Source organism: Alligator sinensis, unplaced genomic scaffold (assembly GCF_000455745.1).
Source record: "Alligator sinensis unplaced genomic scaffold, ASM45574v1 scaffold121_1, whole genome shotgun sequence".
Taxonomy (NCBI): domain Eukaryota; kingdom Metazoa; phylum Chordata; order Crocodylia; family Alligatoridae; genus Alligator; species Alligator sinensis.
Genome location: NW_005841910.1, coordinates 3,040,699 through 3,062,773, shown reverse-complemented (window position 1 = coordinate 3,062,773; position 22,075 = coordinate 3,040,699). Strand labels below are relative to the sequence as shown.

The 22,075-nt window shown below is 43.2% G+C and overlaps 1 protein-coding gene across 14 annotated transcripts in view; it reads right to left on the bottom strand.

Moving 5' to 3' along the window:
* The window catches only part of FOXP1 (forkhead box P1), a 421,654-nt gene that overhangs the window by 277,070 nt on the left and 122,509 nt on the right, over window positions 1-22,075 (bottom strand). Inside the window, exon 1 of one of the 14 annotated variants that reach the window (XM_025197993.1) lies at window positions 14,643-14,664. The exons of the other annotated variants lie outside the window; for them this stretch is intronic. The gene's annotated coding sequence lies outside the window, so the exon portion shown is untranslated. Of the gene's footprint in view, window positions 1-14,642; window positions 14,665-22,075 lie in introns of those variants that run through there. 14 annotated transcript variants of the gene reach the window in all.

Here is a 22,075-nt window from a genome sequence, read left to right as displayed (position 1 = left end):
TGTACGAATGACCCCATATCACTCAGCCACGATACAGACGCTTAGACTGCGTCCCACATCAAAACAAGAGAATTCAATTGAAACCCGAAGAAGAATGGACTGCAATCAAAAGCTTGTCCAAGTGTATCGCAAGTATACAGTTTGTCCAATAAAAGAGAGGACCCACAGAAATCCTCACCTCCAACTGAATTCAAGCAAATTCTTTGGGACAGGAAATGTGTCCTTGTGTCTTTGTACCAAGGCCAGATAAATAGGGTTTGGATCCCCAATCACAGCTTCTGATGCAGGCCCAAGATGGTGAGCTCCTACATTTATGACTGCAAGCCAAACATAGCCAACAGCACGTTATAACTGGCAGGGACAATGAGGAGTCCAGCGACATCCATGTGGGGCTGGTTTTTTAGGGGGCCCCTCTTAATGGCACATTGCAATTTACTGGACCTTCCCATCATATCACATGCAAGCTGAGCCCTAACCACAGCAGATGAAACATTTTGTGGCTAACAGCCAGAACCTGCACACCTCCAAGTCCATTTTGCACTGTTCCCACAATGCAATGCTGCACTCAGTCACCACCCAGCTGCTCAAGCAGCCTGTAAGGGTTGCAGGTAGCCAGCTCGAGACAGAGAGCAGTCATGAGGCCTTAACTCTACATCTGCTGTCTCATTCTGATCAACTGTTAAGTGGAAAATGTCAGACACAAAGAACATTTTTAGTCATTTATCTGGGCAGAAGGGGAGGGTTGTCTTGAGAGTGTCAATTGAAAATGTGCAGCCCTCATCTTTCTGGAAGTGTGTTAATATACTGTACTGTATTACACCACACTGATTTCAAGACCAAGTCTCAACCACAGTGGCTACCCATATGGAAACTGGAAAGGAAGTAGAAGAATGGGGTTTGACATGATAGGTTACACTTCATTCCCACAATAAACCATTCTGCAAGCCTATTTACATGACCAAGAAGAGGTTTAATTTACTTACCTTCTGCTTTCCAACTACTGGCACAACATTAGCTTGTCAGCAAAAATATAAGCGTGGGGTTACAGATGGAGCGTGCATGGACTGGTAAAGCTTTATGAAACTTATGTTCCCTTTGTACTGCTGACAAGAGCAGTGTGTTTGTGTACACACACTTAAAATATCTTGAAACACTCGTGTCAGTGAGGGTGGAGTATCTGAGTAATTCAGATCTCCTTGATTAAGCCTAATGCAGTAAAGCACAATTGGGAAAAGAGAATCGGGCTGATGCAGTGTATGGCATGAAGCAGAAGGAACAATTTCTACACATGCTACTGAATCCAGATTGCTTTACCTCTAATCTCCAGATCTGACCCCAAAAAACCCCCAATTTTTGGAAATCTTCTGACTCCTGTAGGGGGTTTAGAAGAAATCTACACTGTATTTTACTCTCATTTGCAACAACGGGGTATATTTCTGTTTGGATTAAGCTTTCTGTGGCTCAGTGTCACCAGTCTGCATCAAGCGGGTCTTGCTTCTTCCTACTATGCAGGATAAAAAGCAAAAGCCACGTATCTCCTCCTCTGCCCTTGCCCCAACACTAAAGAAAAGGTTTCCTTGTGGCCAGCCACAAGGGCTGGCTATGAGCTGGGACTAGTGCTGATATTTTGGCAGAGCTGCTGAAGGGTTCAAGTGGGGAAAATCGCTGGGACTAAGCATCATGTTTTATGTGGGTAGAAGGACTCGCAGGGGAGCATTTGCAAGAGGAGCAGCTCTTTTGAACCCGTTTGCCCTCAATAAATGTGAACAGTCCCCAAAGGTAGGTGTGGAGTCACATTTCTTCCCCTAGGGGTCCAAACCATCTTCAAAAATTAGTTTCTGAAAACTACCCCTCCCAGAACTTCCTGGGTTGTGTGGCCACAGAAACCAATTTCTGTACTTGAAAAGGGAAGGGACCTTTTCTCTAGAAGCTGCTCAACGCTACAGTTCTTAGTGGCATAGTTTGCAATGGCCAGTGATCTCTGGAGCTAAATGAGCCCTGTCCTTTTATGTTTGGAGTCCTTACAACTTATCTACCCTAGCTGCTGCTAAGTGCTAGTCAGAAGAGAAATCTTATCCAAGTGCACCAAAACCAAGCGAGTAAAACGGTCAACTGAAGACTAAATCAATCAAACGGGAATCCTCACTCCTAATCACAACTGCTACTCCGCCCCCGTTACTGATCTTTTTGCTTTGCTTTACTATAATCTCCTGAATCTTGATTTAATTAGCTTAAAGCAATTGCACACCTGGCCAGGGTAAGCCGTGCTTTGGTTTTAAAAGCTCATGGCAACTGCTGCACGTAGACAAGTAAAGCAACGTGCCGGGTACATTCATTTGCATGTCATTAGTGCCCTTCCACCTCTCAGCTGTTTCCTGTTGGTCCTGGTGCCTGAATTCAGAGGGCAAACTGAACAGTTTGGATGGGGTGTGCCAGTGGGCAGGGCTACGTTTTCTCCCTGTCTGGGAAAGGGGGACGGATGATAGGTTTGTCCCACAGCTGGCCTCTCTATCTTATTAATGCCCAGATTTAAAGTCGATCTTAACTAATTTATTTCCACTTGAAAACAGGTGAGAAAAAACCAAACTGTGCATCTTCTTTTGACATATCCGTTGATTGTATATTTTACAATCCCCTGTTCTCTAAACAGCACCTTTACGGCAGCGCACATGTTCACCCTGAGCATAAATCTTCAGTCATACTCTACATGCCTCTACAGCCGCTTTCTTGGAGATGGGCTTGCTGTATTCTCAACTCCCTCCTTGTTATTTATTCCTCATTAAACCAGAAGTCACACTTTATTGTATCCAGTCCAAGCCAAGACAAGTTTCTGCCTATCAGAGGACAAGTTTAGTGTGCAAACTCCTGTAATAATATTGATAATGGGTAGAAATTACACATTTTATAAGGGAGAAGACAGAACATTTAGTGTTTTATAGTAGTTGTGTTGATATCATAGCTTCTCCAAAGTGTACTTTCATGCAAAATTATAGCCTGTTCTCACGAGTGACCTAAACTGCAACCATTTCGGGTAGATACAGAGGGACCGATTTCTGGATGTAAAATCAGCAGAGTTCCATTAGTTTCAATGCAACTACACAGCAGAAGCTGAGTAGCGACCCGGTATTTTCACTACGGGGTTTAAATTTGCGGCTTGAAACAAACAAATCAAGCTACATGCGTCAGCCAAGAGAATAAAAAGACATCAAAAACTAAAAGAAGATTTCAGGTTGGGGGAAGGAGGGGATTTGAACTATTAATTTTTTTATTTTTTTTTTAAAGGTTGGCAAACAAAGGAAAAGGAATCTGAAACACATATGGAGAGAAGATCAACCACAGAAAGGAAAAACATGCATGGGTGGATAGCTCTGCCTGAAAAGAATTAAAGAAAGTAGGAGACGCCGTATAAAGCCATCAACACTTATTAGACACACGCACACACATACGCTCTATGCAGCAAGCAATAGCGCTAGGTTTGCAGACTCAAAAGACTCCATCCTTTTCTTTGCCATCAGAATTGTCCTTCTCTTTTGTGTAAAGCCACTGATGTGGTTGGGAGGAAAACGGTCTGCCCCTTCTTGAGTGTACACAGCTTCCATTTAACTTGCTGTAGTCAAAGCAGGAGGGGGAAGGACCGGGACAGCCTGAGAGTTTTTATATAAAAAGGAAGCAACTGCCCAAATCCAAACCGAGTTTCATGTTTGGATCAGTAAATCCATAAGCGGCGCTCGAGAGGGATTCTGCGAGGTTATCCCAAACACCCCAGAGCAGTCAAATACGAGCAGCAGTTGCCAAGTTAATGATGATCTGAAATAATGTTGGGGAGACTTTTTACCATCTAAGCAACCTGCCAGGTTGGGGACACAAATGGTCTCCGAATCGAGAGCGCCTACCCACAGCGAGGAACGTTCGCAACGTGCCAGCTGGCTCGGATAAATGGAGAGCTATTTCCCTGTGCCGCTGCTGTCACTTTCTCTGGTCTACCAGACCCTTTCTTTAACCAACTGCTATTTTTATTGTACTCCTTCAAATATGAGGCAGGAGACTCCTTTTCCTGAAACGCAGCGGCTGGATAGATGACGCCCTTCAAATAATATTCTTTCCTTGCTGTCCCCAATGCAATGTTGTTGCTTACTTTGGAGGGGGAAACAAAATTAAATGGAAAGCCAGATCTCTCCATTCCAAAGGGAGTGGTTTCCCAAGAAAAGCATAGTTTCATTCCCTTCCTATTTCCTTTCAGCGCTGCAGACAAACAGGCAGCAGACCTGCTACGAAAATTGACCGCAGCAGCTAAAAAACAGTGCTAGCATAGAGCTCCAGGGCAGCAGGTGACCGTAGCTCAGGGGCTACCTGGAGCATTAAAGGCATCAGACCTTTCCAACTTCAGAGCTCAGTGGGAGAAGGAAAACATTTCGGAAGCAGGACCTTTTCAAGTTTGAGATGGAAGTGACATCCCAAACGTGTTCCTGAGAACACAGATAAAAGTTCCAAGCCTTATTTTAAATTTTGAAGTTCTGTTTCCTGATTCTGCTGCTGCAATTATTTTTGGAAAGGAAGTCGCAGGCATCTTAAAAAGAAGAAAGTTGGGGAAACAGAAGGCCCTTCCTCCCTTCCCCCCCCCCAAAAAAACCCCAACCCTTTAAAATTAAAACCAGAGCTGGGCACACAGCTCATTGGTGTTGTTGTAGATGATGCAATGCCAAAAAAATAAAAATAATAAGAAATTGTTCACTAACACAACAGATCACTGTGAGCAGCGATCTGCCCCAGATGTTACTCCTACCGATCCAAACCTGGAACTTGGAAATAGCAGGAGAGCAGAGCCTTGATATATAAAGTAAGACCCAAATTCCAAATATTTGATTTAGCAAAGTAAATACGGTTGTTTTTATTGGGTGCAACAAGCATTTTTCATAGAGTGAAGAATTATGGTAAACATCTGCTAATCAGACCCACAAAAGAGGTCATTGTGTTTAAATTCAAGGTCATATTAATAGCTTATATTTAATTAATAAAACTCAACAGTAATGTTACCCAAGTCTCCAACAACACCTGCTTCCTGACACTCAAGGTTCTGTTCGTTAAAGGACCACTTATGTCAGGAGTTTCTTGATAGTACCGCTAAATTGTTTTAAGGGTTTGGGACTGCACAATATAAGCCTGAAGGAGAGGTAAAAAGTATTACCTTATCCTAGATGTCTCTGAGGTGGTATAAGCATGAGGGCACAATGAGTGAACATATGCACTACTGCTAAACTCAAATGGGGAAACCTGGTATCCAGGGCCAGGATGCAGGCAAATCTGCATCTTCATTTGGATGTTCTTCTTTAAAGGGAATAGAAACTATTTCAAGGAATGATTTTTTTTCTTAGCCTGCTCTTCGGTCTCCCTCACTTGAGCCCAGGTTAAAAGCGATGCGACACAAAAATGGTTTCGTTGAGTCAGACCCCAACAGTGAAACATTACAATATGTTGAATTCATTTTACTTGCTAAACAAAAAGATATCATATGAATGTTACCCAACCTGAATGGGAAAAATTGGTCTGAGTCTCTTTTCCCTTATGCTCATGGTAAATCAGAGTAGCTCCACTAAGGACAAAGGAGTTTTACTGGTACCAAAGTGACATGAGTGAAAAAATGAGAGTCCCAGATCTTTTACTGTTCATGGATCATCAGGGATTCAAGTTAAGGGACTGCAGATCTGCTGGAAAGTGTTTTTGTTGTATGCAGTTCCAAGGTCCCCCCAGCCCTAATATCCTGGCACAACCATCAGTGTTTGTGCATCAGTTTTGCAAATAAACATAGCTTGCTACATGGAAAACCCTTGAACGCAGTGCTGTGGTTCATGAGATTTCCATACGAGGGTGTTTAGGATATTCTACACGAGTGCCCCACCATGCCACACTGTTTCCATACTGTATTCTGAATTGCAATAGTGCCATTTCCAACACATTACAAAACACTACACACTTCTATTTGGACCAGATGTCCTCGCTTTGGGAGGAATGACTTATTTTCCATCAAGCCAGTCTGATTTGTAATCTCACAGGCAAAATAACAAAATGTTGATATTAGGAGGTCAGGTACTATGGCTACGATGGAGACATGCAACCCTTGCAAAGCAACTGGGCAAACTATATAGATCTGGATTTTTTTTTCTTTTAATTTAAACTCCATAACTTCACCCAGCACGATCCCATCAGGTCCATCAACACGCCATCCCCTGGATAGCTCTACACAGGCAATCTCACAAATAAAGACTAGACTTCACTGAACGTATGCAATTCTTTTCTTTCTAGTGCTGACATGACATTCTACTTAATGTCTTGCTATCTCACCTTCCGGATTAAGTTTTTTCTTGTATTATAGCAGCAGAAAGTTTGTCACCAAAATGAATTATAGAAATCAGTATCTGCATACTCCAGGTGAAGTTTTGAGCAGAGGAGTCGAGATGAAAGGATGTTCCTAATATCAATTAATGTTACTTAAACATACCTTTTACCAGGGACTCCTCATTTTTAGACAGCTCCTTGACAGGCCTGGGGATTCTCCACATCTCTATTAATTATCTGTATCTGTTCTGTTAATTGAAGACCTAGTGGTTGCAATCTTAAGCAAAAAATACTCTTCTGTTAAATTAGAGAAAGGAAAAGATCTATTCTGATTTTTTTCTCTCTTTTTTTTTCCTTCACGCTGCGTCCAAGGTTGTTCCAGTACTGTATGGTCACAAGGAGATCCCTAAGTCCTGAAGCTTTATTCTGAATGGGTGAAAAATTCTTACCCTACTTTTTGATTCCTTCTCTCTGACCCTCCATCATCTACAGAGAAAATTGTACAAGACAAGAAGGCAATGCAGTCAATCCAAAGAAAGCCTAACACAGGGAACCTTGAACATCTTCCAAAACCACAAGCTTGTGTAGACACAGTCAAACGTTTCTACGAGGTGCACTTTCATCAGCAACAGGCAGCTTACGCTGGGCTATGCTGCCCCTTGCTGGACTCTAGCCCCCAGTGTGATGAGGCCGGCAGAGGTTATGAAGTTAACACCATGCACTCTAGTGCTCAACACATCCAACGTCCTCTTTTAACAGAGCTGGGAACACACGGGGACTACAGGAAAAAGAACAAGTGTGAAACTGAGGAAATCAGTTTCAGGGACGTGCAAATGGTGCAACGGTGTGAGACCTTAGGTGAGTCGTTCTGGTATCATACTTTGGAAATGCATTGCTTTGATCTAATGGATTTCAATGTACTCTCCTATCACGTGCGCTGGCTGTGCTTTGTTGAGACGAAGGGCTTTCTAATCCAAATCAGAAAGTGATGCGTCTGTGCTGAGGCTCTAAGTTATAATTAACAGAGGCACTGCTAATCAGATCTCATCATATCTTCCCTTAAGGCCTGAAATGTGGGAGCCAAGTGAACTAATGACCGAAAGTGCCTCAAGCCAACGTCTAAAGCTGTGCCTGCTATTTTGTGTGCACAGATCCTTGCATTTCACATGTGTGAGGCTGGTAAGAAAGCCTTATGTTTTAGTTAAAGGATATGAGTGGAAATCAGGAGGCCTAAAGTTGTATTCCCACCTCGACGGCAGACTCCCTGCATCTCTTCAGGCAAATGACTTTGGACTGCTAGTCTTTTAAAATAAGGTGTTCTTTTAAAATAAGGTGTTGCCAGTTGCTTATAGAAAAGTGCATGCCAAAGTACACTTCATTTGCACATGCAGAAGAAAACATAGCGAAACACATTCATCTGAGTATGCATTCTCTCATACTGCTGCCCACAATCCAGCCCTTAACCTCTGTTACACATTATTACCCCATTTTAAGATGGAAAAAATTAAATAATTTAATTCACAGCAGTGTTAAGAGGTCAATGGGTATTACCATACTTACCCAAATGCAAGCCACTTCAAATTTAAGACAGCCCTCCAAAAATTATGTTCTAGACATGGGAAATTATAAATGTGTTATAATGTTTCTTACAACATTCTTGCAAGCAAGCTGAGGAAGTATGGGTTGGATGCACTGGATGAGACTGGACGTACAACTTGCTGGGATTACTTGACCCCAGCAGTCTTTCCTGCCTAGAGCAGGGGGCTGGACCCAATAATCTCATGAGGTCCCTTCCAGCCCTAAACTTCCATGAATTAGTGGACTATAACGTGGACAGAAAACTGGCTTGATGGTTGGACTCAAAGGGTAGTAAATCAATGGCTCAGCATCTAGCTGGCAGCCAGGATCAAGTGGAGTGCTCCAGGGGTTGGTCCTGGGACCAGTTTTGTTCAATATCATCACCAGTGATCGGGAAGATGGGATGCGGTGCACCCTCAGCAAGTTTGCAGATGACACCAAGCTGGGGGGAGCAGTAGATATACTGGAAGGTAGGGCTAGGATTCAGAGAGATTTAGTGAATTTGGAGGACTGGACCAAAAGAAATCTCATGAGGTTCAATAAGGACAAGTGCAAAGTCCTGCACCCAGAGCAGAACAACCCCATGCACCGGTGCAGGCTGGGGCTGACTGGCTGGGCAGCAGCTCTGCAGAAAAGGACCTGGGGGTGACAGTGGACAATAAGCTGAATATGTGCCAACAGTGTGCTCTTGCTGCCAAGAAGGCCAACGGCATCCTGGGCTGCATTAGTAGGAGCACTGCCAGCAAGTCGAGGGAAATGATTACCCCCCTCTATTCGGCACTGGTGAGGCCACATCTGGAGTACCGTGTCCAGTTTTGAGCTGCTCACTACAGAAAGGATGTGGACAAAATTAGTTATCAGCCATCCTTATGACATGTCCTATCCAACAGAGCTGGTGCCATATAAACATGGCTTCAATGCTGGCAGTATTTGCTTAAGCCAAAATGCTGGGATTCGTTCTTCTGTCCATCCAAACAGATGATACTGTTTCAAAGTTTTCAGGTGTTTCCAACGTTGGCCACATTTCCCACCCATATGATAGGGTAGGGATGACAATAGCCTATTAGACAAGAAGCTTGCTTTATGCCCTGATGTTATGACCATGAAAGGCACTGTCTTGGAGATGTCCAATGGCAGCACTGGCACATTTTCTCTGGTGTTGAACATCCCCACCTATATTTACTTTTCGGGAAGAGGGACCACCCATGTCGGGGGAATGCTCAATGTTCTCCAGGGATTACTCTCTAATTGCAATGTGCGGAGGAGCAGCTGAGTGGTTTAATCTTTTTGGAGCGTGTAACCAGACACAAGTGCGATCCTTTTAGCTGGCAAGATGCCTTCTGCTAAGATCTGGCAAGGCCAGGGTAAGATGTGAAAGCCTCAGGCATCACAGGCCAAGAGGCTGGCTGCGGCACGTCTCAGCTGGTTTTCAGCGGACAAACAGCAGCCGGCAGAGAGGGGTTTGGGAAAGCAGGGCAACCCTGAAGGTGCAAAAGCACCGTAGGAGTATGTTGCAAAGACGGACTCGGGCTGCATCCGGTGTCAGGGCGTGTTACAGCAAATGTCCACGGTGCGAGTTGTGTGGAAACAAGTCTGGAGAGAGCATCATGCACAAAACAGAAACCTCCGGCATCTGTTGCACTTTTCATCTCTCAAGAACAGAGTTAAAACTGGTCCAGGAAAACCAAAAGCAGAGTATAGGAAAATGCCCAGCGCACATGCTGGAATGTTTATGAATAAGGTTCCTTGCACATTCCACGGGGGGACGTGAACAGAGCCCTTTCCTGGCTTAGAAAGGTTATTCCTCATGCCAGTTTCTATTTTCTATGTAAATCCATGCAGCTGGCTTGAAGGCAACCACAGGTTTCTGGTAAGCCAAGTTTTCTTTGTGAATTAAGAGTCAAATGCACAAATTCACTGCTGAAGAATTAAACACACGTATTTTCACTTTAGCATGAACAGGTTTTTTGTGAAGTGAACAAGAGCTTATAGTCTCCAGCAAAACTTTATAAATATAACTGTTGTTCTTGTACAGTATGTGTATTTCGCTTAATAAAAACTGAAGCTGATCTTTCAGGGTGAAGAAATCCAGCATAAAATGTCCGCATATTTTTCTTAGGATGGAAATTCTTGCTCTCTTTCCATGTTGCACATGAAGGCTGCCGTGTATTACAAGTGGGAGTGAAAAAAAAAAAAAAAACTGGGAACAAACAATAGCAAGCTGTGACGCTGCACGGACAGCAACAAGTATCATTAGAAATGCAAAAAAAACTGCATTTAAACAACCACTTCCAAGTTCCTTATCAACACTAAAAATACTTGTGGAAGGAGGTCTCCCACCCTGACCCCACCCCGGAGAAAGGAAGTTCCAGGCATGTTCCCCAGCCGCCAATCCTCAGGGAAGGCAAGGTCAGGTTTATATCTGTCCTGTTGCGATTCAGACACAGCGTGATCCTCACTCATTGTTTTAAAAGTTGCCTCTGAACACGCCTAAACATGCCAGGTTTGCCTTCGCACTGCAAGACTGCGCCAGCCTTCAGAGAGAGCCCAAAAATATCTGGGCGTTTAAAAACACTTTGAAAGCAGCAAAAACGTCTAGTTGCACATGTAGAGAATGTGAATGTTCGGATCAAACGGGCTTTTAACACCACTTTTTATTTTCTAAAATCTAACTCTACTAGTACTAGAGAGTCCCACTTTCCTAAACAAGATCCTTGGAGATTAAAGAAAGAAGGGGTGCTGCATTCGCCACTAGCTGCCTGGCTCTACGGCAATTGTGCAGAAAGTGCGATCTCTTCTTCAAAACCCCAAAGGTTTCCCTTCCCACCAAAAAAGAACAAGGAAAATAGCCCAATAAACATGAAACCAGAGCAGCTTCACACGGACCGCTGACAGGAAAATGTAAGTACTGGCACAGAATGCACTTTTTGCAGAGGTGCGAAAGTAATATAAAACAATTATGTGGCTGCATGAAGGTGAGGAATGGAACGTGAATAATAAGTCTGCTTGGGACTGAAGGGATAAAGCTGACTTGGGGGTAGAGAGAAAATCCTCGGAAGTGGCATGCTATAAAGTACTGCTTAAAACCGTTTGAACACCTATGGGAATACGTGGAAGACACCCATCTTCTTCAGCAGACTCTGGATCAACATCTTGCTGATAGGAGAGGTTATTCACTTTCCATTCTCCAGGTTGTGCTTGCAGCTAGCTGCTTGAAGCTCAAAGGTTCTAGTTTAAAAATAATCACCCCCGCAATTAATTGGACGCAATGAACTCCGGTGTAGTTTGCGCCGGTGTTTATTAATCCCAGGCACAGCGTTTAGGTCACCTGGGACTGGAGTCCACTGAGCCGGGGCAAAGCAGCCCTGGCTGGCAGGGAGCCCCAGGGGTCAGCCTGCCAGGCCAGGGCTGCTCTGACCCAGCTCAACGTGCTGCGGAGGGGCTGGCTGGGGCACGAGGGTGCTACGGTGTGGGGTGGCCAGCAGACAGCCCCCACACTCTAGCGCCCTTGGGCACCTATACACATGAGGGAGCTCTGCTCTGATGCATGCTAATTAGCATACGTCAGTCAATTAATAGAGTCTGCTAATTAGCGTGCTCTGGCAGCCTCCACGTCACGTCTATTCAGCGTCTCCGCGTTTCAAAATGCCAATGGGGGCACTTTAACTAAAACTCGTTGAACGAGCTTTAGTTGAAGTGTCCCCACTGCCATTTTGAAGCGTGGGACGCTGAATACACATGACGCTGCCTGCGCTTTCATTAGAGCAGCTCCCAGAGTCACTCTAATTAAAGCGCTACCCCCCCAACCCTGAAGCACATGTATAAATGCCCCTTGTGCCCCAGCCAGCGGCTACACAAGAGTAAATAACTGCACCATAGCACAGGGCTTGTGTTGGGCAGTACTATCCTATGGCAGAGTTAAGTAGTTTACTCCGGCCTAATAGCACCGCACGTGTAGACACTGACGCTTTACTGCAGAGCTAATTAGTCAGCTCCGCAGTTAGCGTCTCACATAGACACACCCAATGCGAGTGAGATTTACACATCACCGCTGCACTGTGCCCCTGTTGTATTTACGGCAGCTGCACATCTGGGCTGATGTTTTGAGATTAAAATTATACTGCCTCCTCCCATCAGTTCTTGCCTCAGCCTCACTAGCTCCCATGCAGACTGCGCTGTCTGAGGCTTCATGCGAAAGGCAGGGATGCTACGAGAAAGCTGAGCAGAAAGGACAAATGCTTGCTTCAGTTGCTCAAGCTAGGCTTGGATCTCCATGCCAACATCTTTGCCAGAGGAGGTTGAAGCAGGAATTTCTGAAGATGCCTGTGGTGGTGTGAACAGTGTCAAAGAAGTGGCCATGCTGGGAGCCAAAAAGCTAGCAACAGACCAAGTCCGCGCCTACAAAAGTGTGGCAGCAAAAAGCATAGTTCCCAGATCTTTGAAGTAACTCTGCAAGTGGAGGAAGAGCAATTGAAGATGCGAAATCTTCTCGATTAACACACTTTGTGATAAAAAGGGGAACTCAAGGTGCAGAGGCACTGAAAATCAGGAGCAATGAAATCAGTGGTGCAATGCCAGGGATGAATTCCTTAGCACCACCTCAACTGAAGGGAAAAGGGCAGCACCCTTTACCAAAGACAGTACCAAGAGATTTTTTTTCTCTCTTCTAAAATCAACTTTGACTAGAGTACAGTTCTCCCTCTTCCTTTTTGATGCAGAGCCTTTTGTACGTGCTATTCTTATGCTAAGAGTTTGTATTTTAAACATCAATACTGATTAGCAATGCAGCAACACATTTCTCTGGCAAAGTCATGAAAATGTGCATGGGTCATGATGCTGAGGCTGCATTCCTGGTCCTTTACAGTTACAATATTAGTAAAGTATTTACTAAACTAGCTACCACCTACTTTAAGTCAAACTTGCTGACAGGTAACCTGAGCATAACCTCTGGCATTTTCAGAGGTTTTCTTATGAATAGATATATTTTGCATGTTTTTGCATGCTATGCCTTTTCCAAAATGCTGATTCGATCTGATATCATGGCTTACTCACTCCTCCCCTTAAAGGTCCCAAAAGAAGGTAGACTGAAGGTTGCATGTGGGTGAATAAGACTTTAATAACTGGAAAGCATCAGTGTTACTTGGTTTGATCTATTCTAAATGTAACAGTAATACGAGCAGAAAAAGAAATCCTGTATTACTTTCCACAGATTGAAAAATTCAGCTATGAAGAGATTAAATAGAGCAGACGCAGAAGGAGTTTTATGATTTGCATAGCCACAAATCAGGAAAAATTAATTGTTCTTTAGTGAAAGAAGTGCCATTTCTGTTTCATGAGGACAAGCAGCTTCTAAGAGAAAGTGATATTTGTTAGCATCCCGGTCTGAAAAGAGACATCTCCAGACAGATTGGTTAACGTTTTCTAGATGCTAATGCGTAAACAGATTGTAAAATTATTTTAGGGACGTATGCATCTTATAATAGGATTTAAAGCGTTTAAGAGGTAGTCTTATACCTCTTTAACAAAGAGGCTTACAATATGGTAAGAATGTATCAGAAAAAAATATAATGCTTTTAACAGATAAATCCTCTTGGCAAAGGCTGTAATCTTTCAAACTTAATTGGTGAACTCATTAACGAACAACTGCCACTACAAGAAGAAAGACTATTGTCAGCGACTTATCGGGCAATGAGATAACAAACTTAATTATATTGTTTTCAGTGGATTTACATTTGCTTCCTTTAGGATTCTAGGTTTTCTAAACATTTGCTCCATAGCTACGTACAATTTTCTTTGCCATAATGGATAAGAAAAGCAACCTCTTAATGAATTAAAAAAAAAAAAAAAAAAAAAAAACCCAACACCCCCCCCAAAAAAAAATACGCACACATATTAGAGGCCTAGACTAATTATAACATAATGCAAAACTTTTTTTCCTTTATTATCTACTTGTAAAAAGTTGTAAGCCTGTAAACTAGTTAATTTGTGAGCCATGTTAATAATTTGTTCACATCTGATCTGAGGTTTAGCAAACATGGTTTTCCTGGGATGTGGGAAGATAATTTACAGGTCCAGCTTGGCTCCTGAGGGGGCACTTACTAATTTGACACCATAACGTGACATTGATGGCAGGCACACACTAATGACCGAATTGCGAGATGCTCCTGTCATCCTGTCGCTTCAGTGAAGAGCAAGTTTCCTCTTATTGCCAAAAAAAAGTACAGAATGGCTCTACTAATTATTCAGATATGCACTATAATGAGACTCTTAGTGTTTACTTCCAACATACTAACCACTGACTAAAGCTCCCATTTGTCTGATACGGTGGTTGATTAAAATTTGTTTCTTGAATAGCAAAATCACAGCTTAAAATAAGGCAAAAACGATAAACAGCCTCCTATTTGACAATAAAATACAGAAAGTGGCCATTTTGGTTTCAAGCTGGTTTCGTTTCATTCATTTACATCAGAAGAATAGAAAATTGGATTAATTTTTAATAGTGCTTCCTAAACAACATATACGTCTTCATGGTGCTTTAATGTCTGGATCGGTCGGGACATAAATTTCATGTGCAAATGGAGGTACAGGAGAAACTGTATTTTCTTTTGAGAAACATAAATAAAGTTTTCTGAAGCAAAAGTCTTGTACAAGATAGATTATAGGTTTAAAAATAATTCACCGTGTCTACTGGATAATTTTCTTACATGGAGTAATTCCATGAATTCACAAACCTTAAAGAGTCGACGAGGAGTTTACATCCGGCAGAATCACTGGGTACGGCAGTAGACAGGGGGAAAAAAAAAATTAAATTGTTTTCAGAATCTACATTTATCCTCTGGCTGATTCAACACCCAAAATGCATTGTTTTAATCTGAAATTATGATGCGTCTAATTTTGCAATCAGCATAAGAGCCCAGTGGATAACTTAACCAACAAACCAGATCAGTTGAAAAAAACAAAAAAAACCCAACAAACCAACCAAAATACTATGTTCAAGATACAGATTGAGGACAGGATGTTCAAAGTGGACTTCTGATTTTGGGTGTCTGCTGTGAGACGCTCTGAAGGGGCATGAGGATAAGTGCTCACCTTCTGCAGAACTGGGACTCCGCAGAGCATCTCAAACAGAGCACCCAAAGCCTGACATCTGCTTCTGAGTCATAAATGAAATGAAGTCATAAACTCTGAAGTGTTACACTTAGTTGTCACAGATCAGTACCATAGCAAAGGAAAAGAAGGTTTCAATAAAACCCCAGGACAGCCTGAAAGTCATTACGGGCTAATGGCTCTCAAGTGGTCCATGTTAACTTAGCGGTCTTCCCACACAAGCTGTATGGGAAGCACAGAAACCACAACTGCATTAGTGGCAATCTTGATGGGCAGCCTCCGAAGAGGCCGAGGTTTGGTTCGGACAGGAACTGAACTGCCACCTCACCTTTGCAGGTGAACAACGAGGGAAGCAGCATTGCTGCCCGTGCTATATCTGCTCTGTGGAGCTTCAGCCTCCACAGCTGTCGGTCCAGCACTTTTACAGCTTGCTTCATGAGCTTGCTGAATTTGTGCCATTATAGTGAATTCCTTCCCCGCCCCCCCGTGAACGTACAGTTTGTAGACTACCCATCAATGCCAAGAAGAGGTTGATTTTGATCAGCAGCCTCTCTAACAATTAAAATCAAGAGATGTCTTCACAGCAAATGGAGCATTTTGTACATGAGCTGCCAGAGCCTACAAATCATGACAAAGCCAAGCACCTACTATTTTACTTATGTCCCAAAACATTTCAGACCCTTGACTTTCCAATAACTTTCATCTACCCTGGCACCACAAATACACCACAGAAGGGCACTGACTTCTGTGATGCAAGTGAAAGTAGACATGCCGAGACCCAGCCACAGAACAAATCAATATTTGAGATATTGTGCCCCATGTCATAGCCATGCAACATATGATGGGCACATGAATCATTACCAGAAGAGTAACTGGCACCTACCCCAGAAACCTCTTCGCCAGCAACGCAGAGGAAAAGCAAGATCAGTAAGGGATCCCCAAACTGCAGACGGAGGCTCTGTTTCTGTAGGAAGGTATACGTAGCAGCATTTGCCTCCTCCAAACGGGGAAGGAAGAATGACTGGGAAGAGTGCTACTCTGTCCATATAACAGCAATCACCCTTCAAGAAGCAGCAAGATACAATACCTTTGCCACTTGCCGCGTGGCTGGGAATGGATTAGTAAGTGGTTTCCTCCTAAACTACATCATCAGTCCCACGCCAGCTGCCAAAGGATAGCAGACAGGATACAGTCTGCACTCTGTTCTCATCGGCTGAGCACGCTCAACTCCAGGTGGCAAGAGAAGAGAATCACTATGCTTCTCTCAAACCAGGCATCGCCTTAAATCGCACTGTGTCAGCATCGACTCCTAGGCCAGCAGGTGAGATGCGATCGCGGATCTAACGCAGCTTCGCCAATGTTAAGAGACCCTTGTTAAGAACTGAAACCTGTTGGGCATCAATTTAAAGTGTCAACTGAGAGCGATTCAGTTCTACTTACTGATCGAGGTGGGGTCTTCTTGGCTAAGGATTGGGAAAAGTAGATGGCAACAGCTGAGGAGAAATAGTTTTCACCCCAATCTGCTGAAAAGAGGACAGGCACCCCCAACCTCTGAAGTTTGCCATGACTGTCTGGCAACCGACTCTCCAGCTAGTAGTGGGGTGGAGAAGTGCAATGGATTGAGCTACAGCCACCATTAATGAAAGTTGTGGAAACACCTGAACACCTGCCCTGCTAGACAAAGGATGTATTTTTGACTTGACACCAATATCAAGTCAGTGGCAAGACAAGGAAGCCCCTTCTGCCCTTTCATCTCACTCTACAAAGATCTCTGAAGGAAGCAAGGCATGAAAACTGCAGAAAGCAAAAGGAAAGCAGATCCTAAGCCTCTGTCACAACAGAGAGAGACTGGAAAAAGATGCAAATGGCAGACCTAATCTGGCCCTCTCTCTATGAGAGAGCCTGGCTTTTGCATGAGATAGCTGCCAAAAACTACAGCAATCCCCGCCTTCCTATACTTGGTCCTCTCAGCCACTGCACGTGAACTAACATCTTGTGTTGTGCTGACCCCCTCGACACACTTTCCAGATCCACAGTTCCCACTTCTCTATAGCTGCTGCTCACCCAGGCCCATCCTGAAAAACCCTGGCCCCCAATGCAGGCACCAAGGAGTGTCTCTTCCACTTTAGGAACATCTCACTAGAAAAGGATATTCCAATCCCCATACATGAGTTAAATCCCCATGCCATGCCCCTCTGCATAGTCAAAGTTGCACCTTTAAAGAGTCAACTTAATTTCTTTCTCTGCCATGGCAACAGAAAGGACGGAGTTGCCTCATTCATCTATAGGTCCCTACGGGTGCTGCTGGACAGCACATACTATATGCCCATTAAAACACAAATAAGGTTAGGATAGATTTGTCTGAGAGTTTAATCAGAAATCCCAATTAGCTGCCCACTGAATAAGAGTAGCCAACGCAACACACAGGTGGGATCTCTTCTCTAAAGTACTCCACACCTAAAGAAACAAGGTAGCTGGCAAACATCCTGTGCCTATGAATCTACTTGTGCAAGAGGCTAGTTTAGATCTGAGTGTACATCTGTTGTAAAACGATCTGGCTTAGTTTTGGTTTCCTCACAGTTCTCTAACATGATCGATATTCACTGAAGACAGCTCTCGTGTGTCCTCAGTGACCATGGACCAAGCACACCTTCTTAAATTCAAGATGACGCTGTAGTCAGTGCAGGATTTCTCAGATTATTCCCCTTGGCACTCTGGCACAGGGAAGTCTGAGGATGCAGAGGTGCAGAAATGTCAGGTGGCAGCTCTGTGCAACTGCAGCAAGCCAAAGCAGGGTTCAACTTCGGCTACAAGACTGAGCTGCAAAGAAAAGAATTGGTGACGTGCTCCTGAGGTCCTGCACAACTCCAATGAGGCACCCAAGAACAGGCTAAATAGAGATTTCCTGGGTAAGATGCCCATGCTGTATGATAGAAGGGCAGACACAAGTTTATTACACGCAACAGCAGCAACAACTACTTGGTTTTTCCCACTTCATTTTTTCTTCCCTAGCTTTTTCATGTTTAACTTTTTCATGCCCTTCCCCACCAATCTCTCTCTGCCCTGGACTGCAGAATCCAAAATCACCTAGTTAAAAGTCAAACTATCAAATCCCCGATATGAAAATGGATCCATAATGGTCTAATCCCCAAAAAGCTCCTTCTGACACCCACTTCTTTCTCCAGAAAGATAAAGCAGGAGTACAACACTTGCAATGAAAAGGTCATTCAACGGTCTGTTTATCTTCTTGAATCAGTCTATATAACATGCAATTCAGAGCTAAAGGACGTAGTCATGGCCGTATGCATAGGTATATATAACTTAGGTGTGGGTTGGAAAGCACAGTCAGAGCGAGACCTCTGACAAATCACCAAAAAGTAATGCTGTAATAACAATAAAGTCACTGTGCAAGCAAGAGACGTTCGGATGACGCTGGTCCTCGAGGGATGGAATTTTGTCTGTTTTAATCACTCACCTATGTCCGTCTCCATGTAACATATCAGCGCGATTTGATTTGATCATGACACGTTTCTCTTGAGAAAGTAATCAATACAGCAAAACATCCCACTGTACAATAAATAAACTTATGCCACTGTCATTAAAACATGTGCCTGCTCAACAAATTGTTCAGCATACATGTATGCTATGGGGGGGTCTTTTGCAGATTGAACCGGGAAAAGTAGGGGTTGAAAGTGCCCAGTTGAATATTTTCCCCCCTCCCCTCAATTACAGAAAAGCGATTCGTTGAAAGGGCTAGAAAGACGATATGAAAGCACGCAGCATCTCCCCGGAACAATGCAGAACGAGGTAGATATTTGTATATACGCGTGCAAAGTGTGAAATACATGATGCTTTCGCATCAAGACCCGCTAAGAACCCAATAACGTATCAAACGATACATTTTTTAAAAGACAGTTTCAGTTACTGAGAACAGAACGCAATGCTTCCCTTAAATCTGGTGAGAAATTTAGAGTCCGAGATACTCGTCTACAGTGTTGACCCTACCAAATCTCAGATATGCCCATCTGCGCTTTTCTTGAAAGCTCACAAGCAGCAGCACCCATGGGAGCGGCAGTCTAAAACTTTTTGGTAGCATCCAATGCTGACAGTCTCTGGCTCAGGATGAAGCCTCCCCAGAAAGCAGTGACAATCGAGAGGGAAATCCAAAAACGCAGAGCAAAAGACAATTCAATAAAGGACAGTAAGAAACTAGACGGTTTCTTGCTGAAGCACGTATCTTGTCTCAGCACATTCGGCAGGCGCATACAGAAAGCAAGGCTCCAAAATGCAGTATCTGGAGATGTACAGAAACCATCACAGATGAAATATTCTCCACTTTGTTCCCCTCAACCGTCGAACACCCAAAGATACTTGGATTACGGTTAATACGTATTTCCAGTTCAAACATCTTATACGCTATTGTTTCTACTGCAGAATGTCTTGCAAAGTTTATAGTTTGAACTCATTCCTGAATGTAATGCAAACTTGTTTGCAGAAAAAAAATCCAGCAAACAGAAGTAATTCAAATCTATTTCATCTGAATCTAACGTGATATTTGGTGATTCTCTTTCCTTAGGTGCAGAAAAGACAACGGCTAGAGAGGGGACAGACAATCTCAAGAGGTCAAGCTTAAAAATTCAGAGACAGAAGGATGCTTCTTCACCAGGTTCCACAGGCATCTCACAGGAGTGATAGCAATAGCTTATGGCTTCTTGTCATGGGCAAAATTGGGGCTCACCATGCGGCTCCCTGATTAAAGCAAATTTTTGGCCAGCCAGAAAAGGCACACAAGCTGTGTCAGACCAGTAGAGCCATTTCTAGGGGTTTGGCCTGGCAATTGCTTCAATTCCCTTTCCAATAATTTTCCGAATCTGTGATCCCAGATTTGCTTTACAAATCAGGAGCATGAATGTGAATTGAAGAATAAACCCCCTCCTTTATAAGCCATCTCTGTAACTAGCCCTCCTCTCTTTAATCCCTGACATTTGGCCAAAATACATATGGAAGATAAATGTTGTTGCCACTGGGAGCACCAACTCCAAGATGGGAAGAGTAGCATGGATATAACATAAAAGATCCAACGGGCTGGAAACGTCTTAAAAACCTGTGTCGTTGGTCTGCCAGTCTAGAAATGTGAGGAGTGCACCTCATCAACCCAGATTCATATACACACAGGTGCAGAAGTACAATGATGGGTTGGACTTGGCCCAGAGATCCCTTCTTTGTTCTGTGTTCATGTTTTAGAGAAAAATGCTGGATAAAGCAATGAGCACAAGAGACATAAGCACGTCAAGGCACATCTGCACCGCAAAGGGATCGATGCTCTGTAAAACATCCTCCCAAAGCCTAGTATACTACCTTAAGTGACTTGAACTAGTGCTAACACCTTGCTTGATGTTCAGACATGTACTATTGCTGCTGCTACAGCAGGTCTTGAAAACTTCATGATGTGATCAGGCCCCAAACTTAAATCAAAGAAGCAACTCCGAAAACCTTCTGTTTTGGTTAGATTCCTTTTAATTTTAATCTGAGAACAGGAAAGGCCGGGGGGAGGGGGAAGTAGTGCTTCACAGGCTACCTCAATAACTGCCTCCCATCAAACTTTGTTTATGAATTCCGATGAACGACATAAATCCATATTATTTTTCTCATATTAACTTTATTTCCTTAATATTTAAAATACTGAAGTCTTTTTTCCCCCCCTAACTTCTCATCTCTCACAGACTTCTGTCTAGGAGTATGCAACGATGCTGTACCACTTTCATTATCTCTTTCCATTCAGCATTTCTGCAATAAAAACATTCTTAATTCCATTCACCAACACTTTAAAAGTCATGTCGTACAGTGCTGGGAAGTGATTGAGAAGTTTAGTGCAATACACAACACTTGCCATTTCAGAAAAAAAAATTGTTCTCTTTTATACTTATAATGAATTAGGGTGAAAACCAAAACTCATTCCTTAGATTTTTTTACTATGGCGCGGAAGTGCTTCACACATATAATTAAGTTGTAAGTTGAGGAATGCTTCTCCTTTTTATATTTTAATTATTCATCGGGTACAGCATTGTTTTACTGTATTAAATGTTTGATGTACAGAAAAAGCTTCTTTCAGAAGTATAATTTCTTCCTTAGTTCAATTATGTTCTTTTTAACACCAGCTAAGAGTTCTGCTAAATCATCACATAGGATATTCTTCAGTGGTGAGGAAAGTCAAATCTCCCACACCTCCCCAAGTTTTAACTGTGCTGTTTTCTTACTGTTAATTATTTAGGTGGTTCCAACAACAATATGTTATTAGTGTTGTTGAGTCATATAGATGTTGCTTTAGTGGTGTTACAATTCATTGTTCTTTTTTATTCCTCCCACGTGGTTGGTATACTGTGAGAAAACAGATTTTGCTAGAACTTAAAACTAACTTTAAGTTGGCAATTCAGCAGTTTCGAGCCTTTTTTCTAGAATGTAACCAGCAACAAAAAAAAATTGCTATAAATACGTTTTCCTTACATTAGTGAATTGCATAAATATCATTTAATGGTAGCGACTGAAATATGAACGGGATGCCAGCGCCTCGGGCAGACTGGTGCAACGTTTAATTTATACAATTAAATATAAGGGTGTGGAAGCACAAGGTAAACGATATGTGTTAGTCATGTTTGACTCTATGCGTTTTTCTCAAGTTTACCCATCCATGTTTCAGTGTCTGTCACAGTACAGCTGTAGAGGTGAACAACAATGGGACACTCTTACAGATCTGGTCTTGCACCACTGAAAGGGATAAGGAGTTTTCCACTGACTTTACTGGAAGTAAAAACTAACTTTAAAGCCAACACTTCCCAGAAGAGAGGACTAAAGTCAGGCTCCTTAATAGGGACCCGATGCCAAAGATGCTGAGCACCCGGCCACTCCCACCAATTACAACAGGTACTCAAAAAAAGTTCTAGGACCAGGGCAAGCAACCCCCAGCACGTGTGCCAGAGCGTGGCATGCAAAGGCATTTTATTGGCACTCGCACCTTGGAGAAGGGGCCCCTTGAGGCTCCCCTGCTGTCCACCCCGCC